This window comes from Martes martes (genome assembly GCF_963455335.1).
Source record: "Martes martes genome assembly, chromosome: 16".
In the NCBI taxonomy this organism is placed as follows: Eukaryota; Metazoa; Chordata; class Mammalia; order Carnivora; family Mustelidae; genus Martes; species Martes martes.
In genome coordinates, this window is record NC_137904.1 from 14,041,333 (window position 1) to 14,060,288 (window position 18,956).

Here is an 18,956-nt window from a genome sequence, read left to right on the forward strand (position 1 = left end):
GAAACGAAGTGGCCTGGACGTGGGCTTCGGACAGCCTTGGAATAATACTAACGTCCAGCTGTGAATGTTAGGTCAGTCTTAACAGTGCTTTGGAGTATCCAAAACGTGGTCGTTGATATTAATCGGCTTTGCGGTAAAACAAACAAAAGATGTTTTCACGTGGATGCCTCTCACGGTCCTCTGGAATGGGTTGGAGGGTCCACGGCTGACCTCTGTGCCTTTACCCCTCAGCCGCAGGGAAGGAATGAGCAGGATAATGGGGTTCTTCTAAGATACTTCTGGAACCATCCTCAGAAAGAGTGTGCATCTCCATGGGATTACCTCTTCTCGAAATATGTCCTTTACCTTGCTACTTTCCATAGCAAGTGGCCAGTAAGTAATCCACTCTGGAATCAGTGTTATTGTGAGAAACAGAAACTGTTTTCCAAAGAGGGGACATCTTGAGGAAAATCCTCCGTCACACAGACAAATGCAGACACAGAGAACGGCTGCAGCATTTGGCTTCACTGAGCCGCTGCCACAGACCACGCTCAGCTCTGAGGCCTCTGTCCAAGTGTGTCCACAGATGTGGGGGAGTGTCTGTGGGGTCAGGAAGTGGGGTGAGGAGGATGTGTAGTAGGAGACCACCCTCTTGCCTATAAAATATCAACCCTAGTCAAGAGGAACTTCCACTTTTTTGTAATTAATTTTTTTAGAAGTTTAATGAGTAGAAATTACTCATAATTGTTGGATTCCAGTTGGCATGGGAAACGTCAGAATATTACAGAATCCCTCAGCCTAACGAGGCTCGCTCCAGGCCACCCTTGGGACACTGGGGGATGCTGGCTGTCACAAGGTGCCTCTTGCTGGCCTCTACCATGTGTTCTAATCCCAGGCCTATGGTGGAGAAGGAAGAACACAGGCTCTGCTGTCAGGCAACTCTCCCTCAGTTCCAATCTGCTTGGCCAGAGATGTGCCATCGATGTCCCACACCACAGGTTTTCCCTAATCCGTCACACAGAGGATGCAACCTCCTTCAGTAGGTTTTTATTGTCAAGTGCTAGATGAAATGATGCCTGGTTCAGGGTTGCCCTTCAAATGCTTGGTGCAGACACTCTCAGTGTTCACCCGCGAGTCCCTCGTCAAATGAATGAATGAATGAATGAATGGGGTGAACCCACCGTTCAGCTTTAGACCAAAATCCTGTCTTGCCATTTCTTCTTCTGAAGCCTGTTTTGTTTTGAAACTTACTCATACTCTGGAAGGCATTCCCATCATTAAATACATCAATTCACTCCTTGCCTAGGACTAGCTCGGGAGGCATGATAACCCTTGAGTAGGATGAGGAAGAGAGGAAAGGCACCACGGTAGAGTAAGTCACTTACCATTTTTGCCAACTTCTCAATTTTGATCAGCAGAAACCCAATAATTATTCAGGACAAGTGACTGGCTTCCTGAATTTATTTTGGAAGCTATGTTTGCTTTCAACAGTGAGAGCACTGTGTTTACCTTACAGTCAATTTATAAAGCTTAACAAGATGGGAGTTAGGAACACAGCGTAAATCTTCCAAAGGGCCCAGGTTTTAGCTCCCAGAGAAATCTAAGATTTCTTTTTCATATCGTGATGTTTTAAACCTCTAGTCAAAATCAAGTTCCCTGACAGCAGGGACAATCTCATCATCCAGCTGCTCCTTCCCTCTCTTGGTCTGGGTCACACTTGAGAACCCGTTTCCTTCACCCATCAAGCTCACCCACAGCTTCTGCAGAAACGATTCTCCCTTCTCCTCCCACAGGATCCTGTGCCTTCCCAGGGAAATGAAGCCCTTTTTGATCTACAGCCCTGGATGACCCAGAAGCATTTTCCATTCTACATTGTGCCAAAATATCATTACTCGGCCTGCCATGAGTCAGCTGAAAATTACCTCTGAATACTGGTCACAACCATCCACTTAATATGCTTCCGTCTGTTGTAAAATTAATTTTCTTAGGATATTTTTGAACTTTCAGTTAGAACATCGTGATCCAAAGTGTTATCTAAAAGGGTTTGTCTTTCCCTCCTATGATGCTTCTTATGATTGACATGGGATTAGAATGGAGTTAATGAGGGGCGCCTGGGTGGCTCAGTGGGTTAAAGCCTCTGCCTTCGGCTCAGGTCATGATCCCAGCATCCTGGGATCAAGCCCCGCATCGGGCTCTCTGCTCAGCAGGGAGCCTGCTCCCCCCTGCCCCCTGCCTAGTTGTGATCTCTGTCTGTCAAATAAGTAAATAAAATCTTAAAAAAAAAAAAAAGAATGGAGTTAATGTTACAGATTATCAGGAGATCCTAAGGAGCTCTGTGGGATCGGGGGAAGCGGGCAGGCAGGGTAGAAATACCTTACTTAACTCTCTGTTATTTCCCTTGACGTTTCTGTATTTCAGGATTTTAAGATTTCATCTTTTAGCTCCATACATTTGGAAGCTGGCTTATCATCTCTAAGGTGAGGCATGTTGAAAGAAAACAAATTTAGGAATACCAAGAAGAAAACTTCCCACTTATTGTGTATTTGAAATCACATGATGTCTATTCCATGGTTAACCAATTCCTGCTAGTAAAAATGGACACTTTGATCACATGCCTTGAAAGCAATTTGCAAAAAGCCTTCCAGCTTTTGCTACATGGAGTCAAAGTTCCGACCAAAGTAACCATAGAAGCAAAGTAACCATGGTTAGTAGGTTTTTTGTTTTTTTTTGTTTTTGTTTTTTTTTCTTCTTTTTCTTTTTTCAGAGAATCCCAGCATGAGATCCTCCTCATCTTCTCTCCAACGAGGCTTCCACAATGTTCTGTCTTTTCCCTCATTGGCAGCTTTCATCTTTTTCCATAAACACCTTTTCTTGTGTTTTCAAACATAATGGCCCATCTCCAGTGGAAGAAGGGTGTGGGAAGACGTAGAAGGAAAAGTCTGAGGACCTAGTGTTAGGATCTTTCACACTTAGCCCTTAGAGTTCTGTCTCTATACTTCCTATCCACCAAGAAGGGGATTCTTGGCATGTTACCTAACTTCTCTGTGTCTCAGGAGCAGTGTTGTGAGGATGAAATACATCTGGATAGGGCATAGCTACCCACGAATTTTGAATGCTCATCTCGATGTATTACAGTACAGATAAATAAGTTACATGTCCTTTTAAGCCACTGAATGGAGTTGGATCTACACCTTCTCAGGTCAATGTTTATCTGAAGGTAAATGGTAGATGCCAGGGTGGAGACTCCTTGTGCTCCCTTCATATCTCTTCCTTTCAAATACCTGCGTGGATTATACTTTCCTGCTCCTTCCAGAAAATCATGATCTTGAAACATTCTGGCCAACGTCACATGACCATATCACTTTCAGGCTACAATATTCATTTGCCAATGTGCAATTCCCTGGCTATCTCTGTCCCAACTATGAGAACCAAGAAGGTTGTATGTTTCAGACTGTCCAGCTGCAAGATGGTTGACCCTCTGTCAAACCCCAGGGGCCAAGGGGCAGAGCCCCTTCCACTCATAATGGACATTCAACAAAAGTAAAAAGTAAAATTTGTCCCACGAAGCCCCTCAGGTATTGGGTTTACTGTTACAGTAGCACATTACCAGCCTGTATTGATTAACGCAGATGCCCAAGACTTCACTTATTTAGAGACTTGGATATAATCAGGACAATACTGCACAGTTATTTCCATTAGCAAATACACTAAAATATCAGCTTCCAGATACAGATGGCAGATTAAATCATGCTTGTACATTCCCTCCTAAAACCCTGTTAAAAGGCAAATATAGGGAGATTTCATACAATGAACACAAAGATAGAGCAGAGAGGAAAAGAACACAAAATTTTAAAATCTAAAAGCAGATGGATAAATTATAAGGGACATATTTAAGAAGGCTGAATCTAAGCCAGCAGGTAGAGAAAACAGATTAAACCATAGAACCCTTAAAAGCCTCAGTGAGCATGCATACCAGCTACTTCCAAAGTGGAGGTAAAGGGACAGGAGGGTCTAGAATAAGAAGACTTGGTTGAAAGCACTTTAGAAATTAGTTTCTATTCAATGTGCCTGGGCAAGCAAAGAATGGGTACAAAGAGGAAACCCTGTAATGTCCCAGAGAGGAAAACTAAATGAAAAATTCCACACAAAAGATCAGGAATCCCAGGGGTCTCAGATTTCTTGGTAGCAAATATTGAAAACTAAAAGAAAAGCATGCAGTATTTTCGTATTCCTATTCTTAAAAGTATATACCCAACTAAACTATCTGTCAAGTGTCAGGCGAAAATATAAACAGTTTCAGCAATTGAAGGTCTAAAAAAAATTTACCTCCTTTTCATTCCTCCAAGGAAAGTCACTGGTTGACATGCTCCCCAAAAACAAGGGAGTAAACCCAAAAAGAAGTCATGAGATCAAAGAAACAGGGTATCCAACTCAAGAGAGAAAGAAGGACAAATCCCCAGGATGGCGGAGAAGATTGGAGAACCTAGGATTACTCTTGCATTCCACACTGCAACAAGTCGTGGAGAAATTTCTTCAAAAAAATTGAAATGTTATGGGGCACCTATGTGGCTCAGTCAGTTAAGCATTTGACTCTTGGTTTTGGCTCAGGTCATGATCTCAAGGTCATGGGATTGAGCCCTGAGTCAAGCTTCGTACTCAACGGGGAGTCTGCTTAAGATTCTTTTTCTCCCTCACTCTGCTCATGCGCTCGCTCTCTCTCTCTCTCTCTCTCTCAAATAAATAAATAAATAAATAAATAAATAAATAAATCTTTAAAAATTTAAGTGACTAATGTGAATGAATATATTGAGGAGAGATTCAGATGACTGCTGGAGAGTTTGGGGTAAACACTAGGGATAAATATATAGAAAACTGAGCCCACAAACGAATGAAAAGATAATGACTGATTCCAAGAAATGCAAAAAGTTGCACAGGAATGGAAGAGTCATCAGAGTACAGCTCTCGGTAGCGCTCACATGATCCTAACAATGTAAGCAATGGAGCTAAAATGGAAATATGATATGGAAAGACTGACGGGGAAGAGAAGGGTGGGTTTCTGTGGAGGGTGCTCAAGGGAAGAAAACAGTCACAGCCTCATCTTATCCAGCAGGAAGTCAAAAGATAATACGTAAAGCTGAAAAATCAAGAAGCAGCAAGACCAACACATTATTTAGAGATATGCAGGAAAACACTACAGGAATCAGCTGGAAGAGGAGATAGTGACTTCGGTGGGGGAGGAGAAGCGAATAGACTAAAAAGAGAATTGACAATTTGTGTATCAACTCCCGTGGAGCTATTTGACTTTTCACATGTTGTATTTGAGTCTCTATAATAAAATACCCAAAACCCTCTTAAAAAAAGAAAAGAGTCAAAAAAAAAAAAAAAGAAAGAAAAGAAAAGAGTCAAGGACAACAATAAAAACAGCAAAGAGCGAAACTCGGTTGAATGTGTATTTTAAAAAATATATTTTTTTCCTATTTAAAACTTTGTCATTATTTTCAGAAGTTCATATAAACAAAAAGAAGGAAATGGCATGAAGGAAGACCTTTAATTGTGTTTTCTAAGCCCCATGAACATATTTAAATGTTTTAAAACACAATGAAATGGTGTCGCGTCCCTGGAAAAGTTAAGAGACATGGCAAATATACTGAGTAATTCAAGAAGCATGAAGCAGCAGTTTGGCAAAAATAAAAGGCAGGTGCTGAAGAAGTATAAAAATCACCATATTACAGGGATCCCTGGGTGGCTCAGTTGGTTAAGTGTCTGCCTTCAGCTCAGGTTGTGATCCCGGAGTCCGGAGATCGAGTCCCACCTCGGGCTCCCTGCCCAGAGAGGAGCCTGTTTCTCCCTCTCCTTCTCACTTATGGTCTCTCTTTCTCTCACTCACTCCCTTGCTCTCTAGCTCAAATAATAAAATAAAATAAAATAAAATAAAATAAAAGAATCTTTATTAAAAAAATCACACAATATTACAAAAGAAAATCTATCTGTTCAAAAAAAAGACAAACCATGTAATAAACCATGATGTACTTGATACCAACAGTGAAATGCCTGAATTTCAAAAACAGACACTCTTACATGTTTTCAGAGGTGGGAGAAGGTTAATTACAGAGCAAGAGCAATAGTTTTTTTTTTTTCAATCTTTGCTTTTACTACGTTCCAGGAGATGCCTTCATGATTCTCTTGTATTTTCTTCTTCACAAAACTTTCCATTAATTTTTAATTAATTTTAAAAAACTGTCAAACTCTTATTCATCAGTCGACTCATTTTCAAAGAAGTCTGTCTATCTCTCAGTCTACCTATTCGAATTTCTTTCAAATATTTTTTATGCTCCCAGCTGAGATGTTCAGTTATCCTCTGCTGCCTTTGTTAATCCCTCAGGGACCAGCTGTTCCATCAAATCCATGTGTGCCTACAGATCCTTCTCCTTCTCTTTAATGGTGTGCTTTCCCTCAGTGGCTACTTCTCCATTTATAATTATGAATGAAGGACTAGAGAGGATCAACGTTGGTCACTCAGCAATTGCCTTCCTCAGCAACTGTGGAGGGTCCCTTTCCTAGCTCAGGACTCTGCCCTGACTGGAACCATATTCCAGTCCGGTTTGGGTGGATGGATGGGGATGTTCTGCCAAAGGACTCCTTTACCAGCAGGGGAAAGTCTTACCTCAAAAAAAGATGAGACTAAGCCAAGCAAGATATTTCTCTGAAAGTAGGGAATTTTAGGGCATTTCATTGGTCTGCACAACAGCTTAGGAAAGGAATAATAATAGGAATTATTTTTTCCATTTCTGGGAGACAGAGCTTCCACTTTATTTATAGAGTTCATCTCATCTGTTACATCCTAAGAGAAAATCCCGCAGACAGCCCTCCGTGTACCAGAGCTGAGGACCGGTCCAGCTGGGCTGGCAACCCTTCAATTAATTATGCTGCTAATTGCCACACAGGCTGCTCATTCATTTAACATCATTCAACAAATATTTCCAGCTCTTGTTGATGATGATCTTGGCATTTTTCCAGGGCTCTGTGGGGAAGACTGGTACTCCCTTCTTCAGTGACCCATTCCAGATGTCTCTATTTGTTTGTGATTTTCTTGGCTCTATTCTCCATCAAACCAGTCTACTTTACAATTTTCTAAAATTCCTTAAAATTTCTGCTGATAGAAACTTCTCCGTTTTCTGGGACTGCTAAGGATTCAATTTCATCCTTTTACTCCTTTAGTCATTTTCCTAGGATTTGAATAAGAACTGGTGGGATGTATATTTGCTTAGTCTTCCATCTTGGTACAGAAGGCATGTTCCTAACTTTGATTCATTTCTTAATTTGCTAGAGTTCTCTGAGTACATTTACAAGAAGCATATGTTGGTTGCTGTATTTTCTGCATCCTTGCATTTCCAAGAATTTTTAGCACCCTCTGATATAAACAACAGCTGGGTATAAAATTCTGGTCTCACAATCTTTCCACTTCAAAATCTGTAAGTGTTGTCCCACAGTTGTCTGATATTTGCAGTCACCATCTGGTGACACACTGCTTTTAGCTCCCACTTTGGTGTTGATTTCTTTCTGCTTAGATACTTAATGCATTTTCCCACTAAACATGACATTTTAAAAAATGTCTAGAATACACCTCGATGTGGTTCTCATTTTCCTTCATGTCTCATACCTCATATCACAACTCTTGTCCTTTCCCAAAGCATAAGAGGCAACCATTTGTCATTCACTTATCCCTTTTCCACATGTCTTTATACTTTCTCTTAAATCTCTCCTCCTTTCTTCCAGAAAAGCTCTACTCTGCAGTCAAAGCCCCTCTTCAATGAGAAATAAATTCTGTAAATCCTTTTATCATTTCACTGTCTTGCCATGTTTGACACCTAGTCCTCCCTTCCAAATACCCTTCCAAATACCTGGGGGTGCGGGGACGAGGTTTTCCACATGGCATTTCCACATGGCTGTCATCCCTGACTCCCCCTCCTTCCTGATACTGACTTCTGATTAATGGAAAGTCCCTTCTACCTCTTAAAAATGTCTCACATCTACCTACCTCTCCCCATTCCTGGGGCCACTAAAGATTACCTTTTACTCTCTTAAATTCCCGTGAATGCCTCCTAATTGGTCTCCCACAATTAGTCTTGCGCTTCCACTGCTCATTCTTCACATTATCACAGGAGAGCCCCTTTGAAAATACACACATAATCATTACTGAGAGTCCTTATCTCTATGTTACATCCTCAATGCTTGCATAATGGTTAAAGTGAGTCCTAGAGATAACAAGATCAGGATCATTTGTAACATAGCCTCTGGTTTCCCTTCAGCCTTTCAACTCATCTTTTCTTTGATTATCCAGTCTTACAGGTTTTTGGTTTTTTGTTTTGTTGTTTATGCCACTCTCTTTCAGTTTTGAGACTTGCCCTAGGCTGTTACTTCCCCCTGGACTACATCCCATTTCCCCACTAAGATTATTTTATTCATTTAGATAATGCCTGCATATTCTTCAAGGCTGCTAAAATATCACTTCTCCTGGAAAAATCACTCCTGATCCCCTAAGCCAGTTAAAGGGCCCCTCTTATAAGCTTGTTACTTCTCTTCCGGAACTTTCCATGCTTTATGCTGCTGATTGTGATTTGTCTCTCTTATGAGGTGGACTCAACTCTGTTGGAACAGGGACTATGTCTGCCCTTGCTCAGGGCCATGATATAAAGGTGCTTGATAATTTTCATCCAATAAGTGATTTAATTAAATAAATTTTTCCTGGGATATGCTAAACCTTTTTACATAAAATATAACCCTTACTCATTTTAATGATTTTCTTATCTCTTGTCTTAGTGATTCCTTCTCCCTGATCTGCTCTTTTTTTTTACACTTTCATTATTCTTAATACACAAAACATGTCTCCTTTCTTTTTCTCATCCATTTAGGGTCAGGATGCTTTTCCTCTGAGTTCTGAGAGACTTTCTTCAACTTCCTTCTACTTGAGTGACTCAGTGTTCTGTGGCAGACTCTCTTCAGTTCACTTCTTTCATGGCATTTTAAAATTTAACCAGCTTCCTTTTTGTCTGTAAACAATCGGCCTGACTTCAGATCTGTACCTTTTTATGACTGCCTACTCTAGCTGCAAAGATGCCACGTCCTCTCAAACTTGGTCAGAATACCAATGAGAATTTCCTAACACTGTATTCTATCTCATGTAGGAATTTCATTTCATGGGCTCTGTTGGCTGGATCTTTCAGATTGTTTTTCTGCTTTGGAAGAATCTATCTTTGTGTTTTCTTTTCTAGTTTTTTTTTAAGTTTCTATTTTAATTCCAGTTAGTTAACATACAGCATTATATTAGTTTCTGGTGTACAGTATAGTGATTCAACACTTCCATACAACACCCAGCATGCGTCACAAGTGCCTCCTTAATCCCCATCAAGTTTCCCCCATCCCCCTGTGTGTCGTCTTTTTCTGTTTGCTTACCCTTATAGAGGTGAGTGTACCTCCGATGGGTTTAGTTTGATCTGCTTTAACGATAATTCTTCTAGATCTTTCAGACTCAGGAAAAGAAAGAATGAAGTCTAGTTTTACTTTGCCAAAACTGAGGTCCGCTTCTCTGTAAGGCGTCAAAAACAAGAGGGAATGAAGCGTCTGTGCCTCAGGTTGCATTTCCTGGTTAGCTGTTGAGCTAGAAGAAGGCTGGATCAGTGCCTGCCTTCATCACCGGTACTTCCCCTGCTAGTGTAGGTCAAGGACAAATGCCACAGCTGCTTTCGCTGCCCCCACATGATTTCTGGTGCTTTGAGTTCTCCTCAAAGTTAGGAACAATGCTCATCTTTCCCCAACGCCAACCTGTCCAAATTGAGGAGCACCTGCTCCTTCTAGATACATGGGTTCCTTTTGGGGGAGTCCCTCAACATATTCCTCAGTCAGGCTTCAAGCACTGAAGCCCATTATCCAATAAACTCTCTTCTTCCATCTGCGCTATAGAAGAACCTTAAGATTTCCGACATATAGATAGCAACCATCAGTAACTTCTAAGATTGGTAAAGATTTTTCGCTATTTGATATTGATCACATAGATGGGAATATGAAGACAGCCATCGTTACCCAGACATTCTTTACAGAATCTTACTATAATAGCTCTGATTTCGTTTGTGGCGCGCCACAAGTTATGTAATCTATGTTGTGACCATGCTTCATCCACAGTGAAAATCCAAATGGCCTCAGATACCTTTACCCTATGGCTCCCCCTTCTGGTCCTGCAATGAGCCACAAGTACATTTTGTGCTTGGGAACTGACTGTCCCCTGGAATACTGATCAGGCTTGAGTAGTTCTCAGCGGAGCAGACACCTCTCTATTAACTGGGTAATTCAAATTCCTGAGAAGCTTTCCACGTTTCTTAGGAGACTGCCAGCAGGGGATCTGAGACCAATCTGCACATCAAGGACACCCTTCAGATCGGAGCCCACGGATGTGAAGGTCCTGGCTTCATCTGCACTCTTCAGTCAACAGGGAAACACAAACCCTATGCGCCAGGAAAGCATGTGGAAAAAAGAGTATTTGCTGTTGTCCACCTGTAACTATGCTGTCCTCAGAGACTCGGAGAGCTTTATCTTCTTAACAAAATAGAGACGGGATAATTCAATACTCTTAGTGAATTCTTACTACTTCCATCTTTCCTTAATTACCCATATGGTTTAAAAACTACAGCCTGATTGCTGTTTTATGATTTGATCAAATTCATAATTACGACATTTTTTCATCAATAAGAAACATCTCTCCTGCCCTAAAAAACCGATGAAAATTTGAGAAGAAATTTGTTTTTTTCCTTCCAGGTTAGTGCTCTCGGTATACATGTGTTTTGTATTCGGAAGTCTGACCTTTGCTTTCCTCGTCCCCTCAGGCTACAGATGCAAGTCAAATAATAATTGTGTGTGTGTGTGTGTGTGTGTGTGTGTGTGTGTGTGTGTATGGGAATATATATACCTTTTAAACAGTCATTTCTACATATGCATATGAATGAGTTTCCATTTGAAATTACTGTCAAGATGTCATTAAAAAACACTTTTGGAATACTTAATGATCTAAAATAATGTCTTCCTTGTGCTTAAATAGAGACGTTGCTTAATAAAATCACTTTGTTAAGGATAACACGCCTAGAGGTTCCCATTATGAGCACAAGGGCTATTTTTCATGCGCTAAGTCTCCCATTCTCTCCGACTCTTTTATTCTACTCTAGACCCACTCTGCAGCTTCTGCCCCCTTCAGGGCTAGATAACATGGGTCTGCTTAAAAGAGAGAGAGTCCTGATACATTTTTACATGACTTGAAAATGCTTGACATTTAAAGAAAAAGGTGTATCGCTTCAAAAACTTGTTAAAAGCAAGTCATCTTAAGAAACTTAAGCTGCAGAGAGATGACATTTGTCCTTGGTTCCTGCCTTAGACTGACAGGTGACAGAGGAGGGAGCAGAGATGGTCACCCAAAGAATCCTACTCTCTACTGTTTTCAGAACTTTTTGTAAACATCAGAAGAGTCCGCAGGGATCTTACTAGTGGACTTTTTTGGGTATTTATTCTACATTTCAGGAAATACTCATTTTTTTGAGGATCCTCCATCCCCAAGCCAGTGCCTCATTTGGCTAAGGCTAAGACTCTACTCAGGTCAGTTGAAGCAATCAATCTCCCCTCCCTACTGATAGGGATCTGGATTTCCAATGACTGAAGTTGGCCCAATCAGTAAATCTCCAGACTTTCATGAAGAGCGACCAGAGAGACATGACCAGAGAGAGCTATTCCCCTATCCTGGATTGAACCTGGAAGGCGGCCATCTTGTCACCACCCAGAACCTGAGAACAAGACAACACGGAGCACAGAGACGGGGAGAGGACCACTGTATCCCTTGAGCCACTGGATCCATCTAAACTTAAAGCCTTGAGCTCCTCAGTTACTTGGAAAAAATATAATAAATCCTTGTTTTTTAAAAAAATAAATTTTGGGGCACCTGGATGGCTCAGTGGATTAAGCCTCTGCCTTCAGCTCAGGTCATGATCTCAGGGTCCTGGGATCGAGCCCTGCATCGGGCTCTCTGCTCAGCGGGGAGCCTGCTTCCTCCCCACCCCTCTCTGCCTACTTGTGATCTCTCTCTCTCTGTCAAATAAATAAATAAAATCTTAAAAAAATTTTTTTATTGTGTTTTTTCTCGTTTGCCATGGGAGACATTCCAACTGATTTTTTAAATTGCTTTGGTTGAATCTTAAAGCTTAAGAATCACAATCGGCCAGGATGAGACTTGGACAGACAACAGCAGTGCTATGGTGAGAGTAAGCAGAGAGAAGGAATGGGGGAGGGCTGAACAGTGAACTTTACCTTTGCTTGCTTGCTGTCCCTCCCAACAGGCACAGAGATTTGGCTGAGACAAGGGCTGAGCATCTCAATGTGACTTTTTTTGTTTTTAGATTTTTTAAAATATCTTTATTTGAGAGAGGAAGCATGAGTAAGGGGAGGGACAGAGGGAGAAGTAGACACAGGGCTCAATCCCAGGACCCCAGGACCAAGACCTGGGCTGAAGGCAGACGCTTAACCACCTGAGCCACCCAGGCATCCCCTCAATATGACTTCTACATAGGTTGTACCTTTCCGCCCAGAGCACACTCCTTGTAGCACAGGATCTCCTCATACAGGTTGTTTGGGTTTGGTTTCAGTATTTTATAGAACTAGAATTTCCAGCGGAAAACAAGTCCAGAGTTTTTGGGACTTGGTTGTATGCAGAAGGACACTTTGGAAAAGTAAAGCAAGCACAGAGCTGGTGGGATCTGAACTGGGGTGGGGCCTTAGAGCACTAGGAACCTCCCCCACATGACACACCCACTCAGCGTTCTGCCCAGCCTCCCCGGATCTCCTGGGGAGATCCAATCCCAGAGGCTGAGGCACTGTCAGGAGCTGGAGGGAACCACAGAGCCCCCTGAAAAATTCTCTAATCACAACCAAGAAACATCTCCTTCAGATAAGGATATCGAGCTCCAGAGACCTTGAAGAAATCCCTGGGCGGGCTTAGCACTGCTGTGAGGTTATCCAATTTTTACTACTGTGTTCCTTTTAAAAATCTGTACTCCTCCTCAACTTCCTCCTTTCCAGAATGAGCACATTTCTAACAGTATACTACTGAACAAACAGTCCATTTATCTAAAAATGAAGTTCTTCATGAGTCTCCTGCTTTCACAGAGGGAAATACTATAAGAAGTGTGGAAGATTCACTCTCAGGGTCTTTCATACATGAATCTGCAGAAATAGAGAGCATTACTTCATGGGGCATGAATGCAGAGATGGTCACCAGAGAAAGGACCTTAATTATCCTGACCTTGGTAATTGTTCCACAATGTGGGTGTCCCTCAAATCATCACCTTGGACATGTTACATACACATAATAGCATTTGTCAATTATTCCTTGTTAAAGTTAAAAACTGCAAAAGACCTAAAACGGGACTATGAACTTTGCCTGGGTAAAGCTCCACATTCTATATTTTATTATCTTTATACTCTCCATTATAGGGATGCTTATTGGTAAAAGCACTTAGTTAAGAACTGTCGCTGTATTTGCTGGGAGACCCATTTACATGCTGTTTATTCCCCCCAACCCTTTTAAAATCTATGCTTTCCTTCAGAAATAGAAAACACTGAGATCTTCTTTAGTGTTATTGGAGGTTTCAAAATAATGACCACAGATGAAAGCCAATAAAAAAAATTATAGGATTCTATATATCTTTTCAGACTGCATGTTCCCCAACCCCCCACCCCCGCCCTCATAGACTGCTCCTCCCCAGCCCCCGTAAGTTCAGCAGAACCAGATGGTTGCCGCTGCCACTCCATTCCGTGACTCCCCTTTCACCTAGTGGTGTGATATCCCCGAGGAATATTCCAGTCGATAGCTCAGAGGTGACTAAACATTTATATTCTGTATACAGCGATAATAACACAGCTGCATTTCCGAATACTGGAAAACACATCCCAGATCTTAGAACAAAAATACAGGCTGATAAACTCATTCAGGGAGGCTAGAGTGGACTTTTCCTTGTGAATTAATAAACAATCCTACGCGATTCCTCGCAGTTACTCCGACGACGCAGTCATGGAATCGGGATGGTGTTATTTTCTTGCTTGTGCGCCGTGTTCTTTCGAGTTTAGCTCTCTGGTGTGCAGTGTGGGAAAGAGAGGAAGCACCAAGTCACCAATCAACTTTGACTCTTCTTGAACTGTCTGCCCCCAAAATGTTTTGTTCCCCCCACTCTTTGGAGTTTGACACAAATTAAGAGTGGCAAATACTACAGATGAAGTGACGGACAGGCAGGCCGTAAGGAACTGGAGATGGTTATCTGAAGACGAACCACACAGACCCTGACAATGGGGTTGGGATGTTTCAAGAAGATGCTCCCAGGAGGTTTCCAGGTCAGGCCGGCTGTGCTGTGATCTCAGCTTCGTAAGGAATTCCGCAAGGTCATTGCTCAGAACATGGGCAAGAGGGGAAGAAAATATATGAGCTACTAAGAAAACCAATGTGAGCTCATGTGTTTTAGGTGGATGTTTGTTTATTGGGGGGGGAAAATGACTCATATGCTGACCAAAGAGAGGTGTGCAGGGATTTCTCCCAGTCTCCATATCTACCATTACTTACTAAATATGACATTGTTCTGTCTCTCCAAGTCAGCTGGGGGACTGGTTAAAGACACACACTATAAAGACACACACTAAATTTCAGGTGCTTCCCCTGTCCACCGGGCCCCACCCACTCACATCCGTCCACCCGGCTGCACCAGTCCACCCTTGAGAATTCTGCCGAGATATCAGAGCCTCTCACAGGGACCCACGAACCTGTATCCCATTTGGATCTGGACCTCTCTGCATGAACGACACACTCATTACAAGTACAATCAAATAGATTCCTTCAGCTCCGATACCATAGCCATCCAGCAAACCTATGATGATAACGTGAATTTCCATGAAGATGTTGCTACAGCAGAACATAAATAGTTGGCAATTAATGTCTGGCAATTAACAAACGGGAATTCTGGCTCTGATCAGAATCTTTAAGCATGACCCAAGCCCAGAGATAGGGCCAGGATTCTGACCTCAGAATTTCTGTGCCTAAAAGCCAACAGTCGTGTCTTTCACTGAGCTGATGCTCCTAGATGTGACGTCTTGCTTAATAGGATGACTGGATGTCCTAGTGGATCTCCTAATGACAGTGAACACATTTGGGGAAAAACAGATCTGCTGTTGTCAGCTCAGTCCGTTAAGCAACCAACTCTTGATTTCAGCTCAGGTCATGATCTCAGGGTCATGAGGTCGAGCCCCATGTCGGGATCCACACTGAGCATGGAGCTTCCTTAAAATATTCTTTCTCCCTCTCCTTCTGCCCCCAGCCCTTGGGTCACACACTCACTAGGAAGGAAGGATGGATGGGGGGAAGGAAAGAAAGGAGGGAGGAAAGGAGGGAAAGAGGAAGGAAGAAATGGAAAAAAGAAAAAATTGTTCACTAATAACAATGATTTAAAGTAAGAGAGTTCAAAAAATAGAGTGAGAGAGTTCAGTGGATATTGGTAAAGGGGAATGAGGAACTTGCTTTGTATTTATAACAATGAATGGGGATTTAAGTGTTTTGGTTTAAAGAACTTCATGATTCCAAGTGGAGACTTCAGATTTATATCTAGGATAATTTAACAGTTATTATGCAATCTCAACTGAAAATCCTCGAGATTGCAAGTCATTAAAAAATAATTTTTTTAACGGATGACTCAGGGAACCAGTGTGAAATTAGGGAAGATCTCTAAGGCCGGGAATTTGAAGACTCGCTCCCTCCTGATGGATTAAACACCCAGTGGTGGAGAGAAACTAAATCAATGGTAACTTCCTGCTCTTTATACAAAAGCTTGAAAGAGAAGGCATTCTGGAAGGCACACACAAAGGTAGACAGGAGATTCATATTTTATGTGAGGTTTAAAAAAATTTCGGACTTCTGCAGCCTTCTCTGCAAAAAGGGCATGTCAGCCAGTTTTCTGAGATACCGGTCACAGTGAACTCCCTTGAAGTTAAGCTCAGCCCCACATTATTCTGCAGAGCACTTGATAGAAAGCATTCTGTATTTTCCTGATTGGTCTTCTCATGGGGAGGGTGAATAAGCATATATGTTCAACACGGTACAAGTACTATTTATTTTTAGCCTGGCAATAACTATCATTCTCACCTTTTTTTTTTTTTTAAAGATTTTATTTATTTATTTATTTGACAGACAGAGATCACAAGTAGGTAGAGAGGCAGGCAGAGAGAGAGGAGGAAGCAGGCTCCTCGCTGAGCAGAGAGCCCGACACGGGGCTTGATCCCAGGACCCTGAGATCATGACCTGAGCTAAAGGCAGAGGCTTAACCCACTGAGCCACCCAGGCACCTCTATCATTTTCACCTTTTATAGAAAATGAAGACAAGGCTCAGAAAAACCCAAGAAACTCACGGAATCACGCAAAGCACACGTCTGAACGTAGATTTGCATCCAACTCTGTTTGACTCTAAACAACAAGGTCTTCCTTCCATGGGACATGTGCACGTGTCCCACCCCACTGCTCCTGAGTAGAAACCCCTCCAGCAAGCTCATTTAATCAATGACAAGTGGCTTTCTTTAGGCAGACACCAGCAGCCTTGGACTATGGCACCATTGCTACTTTACGTCTTATGTCTTAACTGATGTCTTAAGATTCCCAACAGTGACTCCAAAGGAAATACTGGATTTAACCTCACCTTCACGTATGTGTTGCATATCCTTCCACCTTCAACACACAGGCACTCTTCCACCTCTAGACCACATCCATTGCTTTGTTCTTCTGCATCTACTTGAATGTTTTTGACCCCTGACAGGGACTCGGTGGATTTTATGCCTACTCCCGGAATCTCTGAAGAAGGTGCACATCCCTTTGCTCTGGGTTGATCTGGGCCCCAGCTTAGATGGCGGCATGAGATGCTCCTTGAGACTGGAGACTCTGCAGCCTTGTAGCATGTTGAGTCTTTGGGTGCCTGGCTGAGCCACCCAACTCCATCCCCTTGCAGGGGAGACCAGTCGTTCTGTAGACCCACTCTCGGGTTTAGGGCTGCCCGTCCCTCCATTACTCTGCTAACGTCCTTCAGGTGATCCTCCTGGTTCATGCAGAAATCGCTAACCAAATAGGAAATGTGATAAAATGCCCAACAGACACATGAAAGAGTGCTCAACATACTCGGCATCAGGGAAAGACAAAGCAAAACCACAATGAGATACCAGCTCACAGAATGGCTAAAATTAACAAGTCAGGAAATAACAGATGTTGGCGAGGATGCGGAGAAGGGGGAACCTGCTTACACTGCTGGTGGGAATACAAGCTGGTACAGACGCTCCGGAAAACTGTATGGAGGTTCCTCAAAAAGTCAAAAATAGAGCTACCTTACGACCCAGCAATTGCACTACTGGGTATTTACCCCAGAGGATATAAACATAGTGATCCGAAGGGGTAGCTGTACCCCAAAGTTTATAGCAGCCACAATCGCCAAAATATACAAAGATCCCAGATGTCCATCGACAGATGAATGGATAAAGAAGATGTGGTGTGTATATATGAGTGTGTGTGTGTATATATATGAGTGCACGAGTAATATGGAATATTACTCATCCATCAAAAAAATGAAATCTTACCATTTGCAATGACATGGATGGAGCTAGAGGGTATTACGCTAAACAAAATAAGTCAATTAGAGAAAGACAATTATCATATGATTCCACTCATTGTGGAAGCTAAGAAACAAAATACAGGATCATAGGGGAAGGGAGAGGGAAAAAAAGATGAAAAAAAAAGATGAAATCAGAGAGGGAGACAAACCGTAAGAGACTCTTAACTATAGGAAACAAAACGAGGGTTATTGGAGGGGAAGGGATTGGGGAGGTGGATAACTGGGTGTTGGCATCAAGCAGGGCACATGACATAATGAGGACTTGGTCTTATATGCAACTGATAGATCACTACCTCTGAAACTAATAATATACTATATGTTAATTAATTGAATTTAATTTTTAAAAAATAGGGAACGTGCGTTACTCCACACTGGCAATATAAATTTTTAACAATGGGGGATCTAAAAAACAAGATAAATCACTACATCAAAAAAAAATCCCAAGAGGTCCTGGGGGGCTCAGTGGGTTAAGCTTGTGCCCTTGGCTTAGGTCATGATCTCAGGGTCCTGGGATCAAGCCCTGCATCGGGCTCTCTGCTCAGTGGGGAGTCTGCTACCCCCTCTCTCTCTGCCTGCCTCTCTGCCTACTTGTGATCTCTCTCTCTCTCTGTCAAATAAATAAAAATCTTTTTAAAAAAATCCCTTGGTTTTTCACACTTGCCAAATGAAGAGATCACTACCAAAAGAGGAATTTCTTCATCTCCTCAAAGGACCAACAAAAAGCTAGGTGTTGGTTGAGTTTCTCTCTTGCCACTCCATATAGGCAATAGGCACCTCACACCATATGCACGAGGTGAAACTGGGAGACGCAGCTATCGATCGTGCGTTGCCACTGGAAGAGGCAGATGTCTGACTCGATGAGCGTATGCAACTTCAGGGGGAGCCGAAGGTCTCTTAAGTTTCTGTTCTTCCTACATTCAGAATTTGCTTGGGCTAAATGAACACAGATGACAATGCAGAATCAATAGGGACTTTTTCTTCCAAGTCCGTCAAACCTATGGGATTTTTCACATCATCACCATTTTATTATTTCTGTATTGAATCATTCCATGAGGACCTCATTCATATCCTACTCCTTTCCGTCCCCAGGCAAAGACAAAGGTCTCCCGGTCTGTGAAGACACTGCTGCTTTCTTCCCGGTCTGCCCTCTCCTGCAGGAATCAATGTTTATGGCTGCAGTTACAGTAAAAATAGCAAAAGTCAATATTTGTGCTCCCTATCTGTCAGATAATAAAGCTGGCTAGAGGCATGACCACA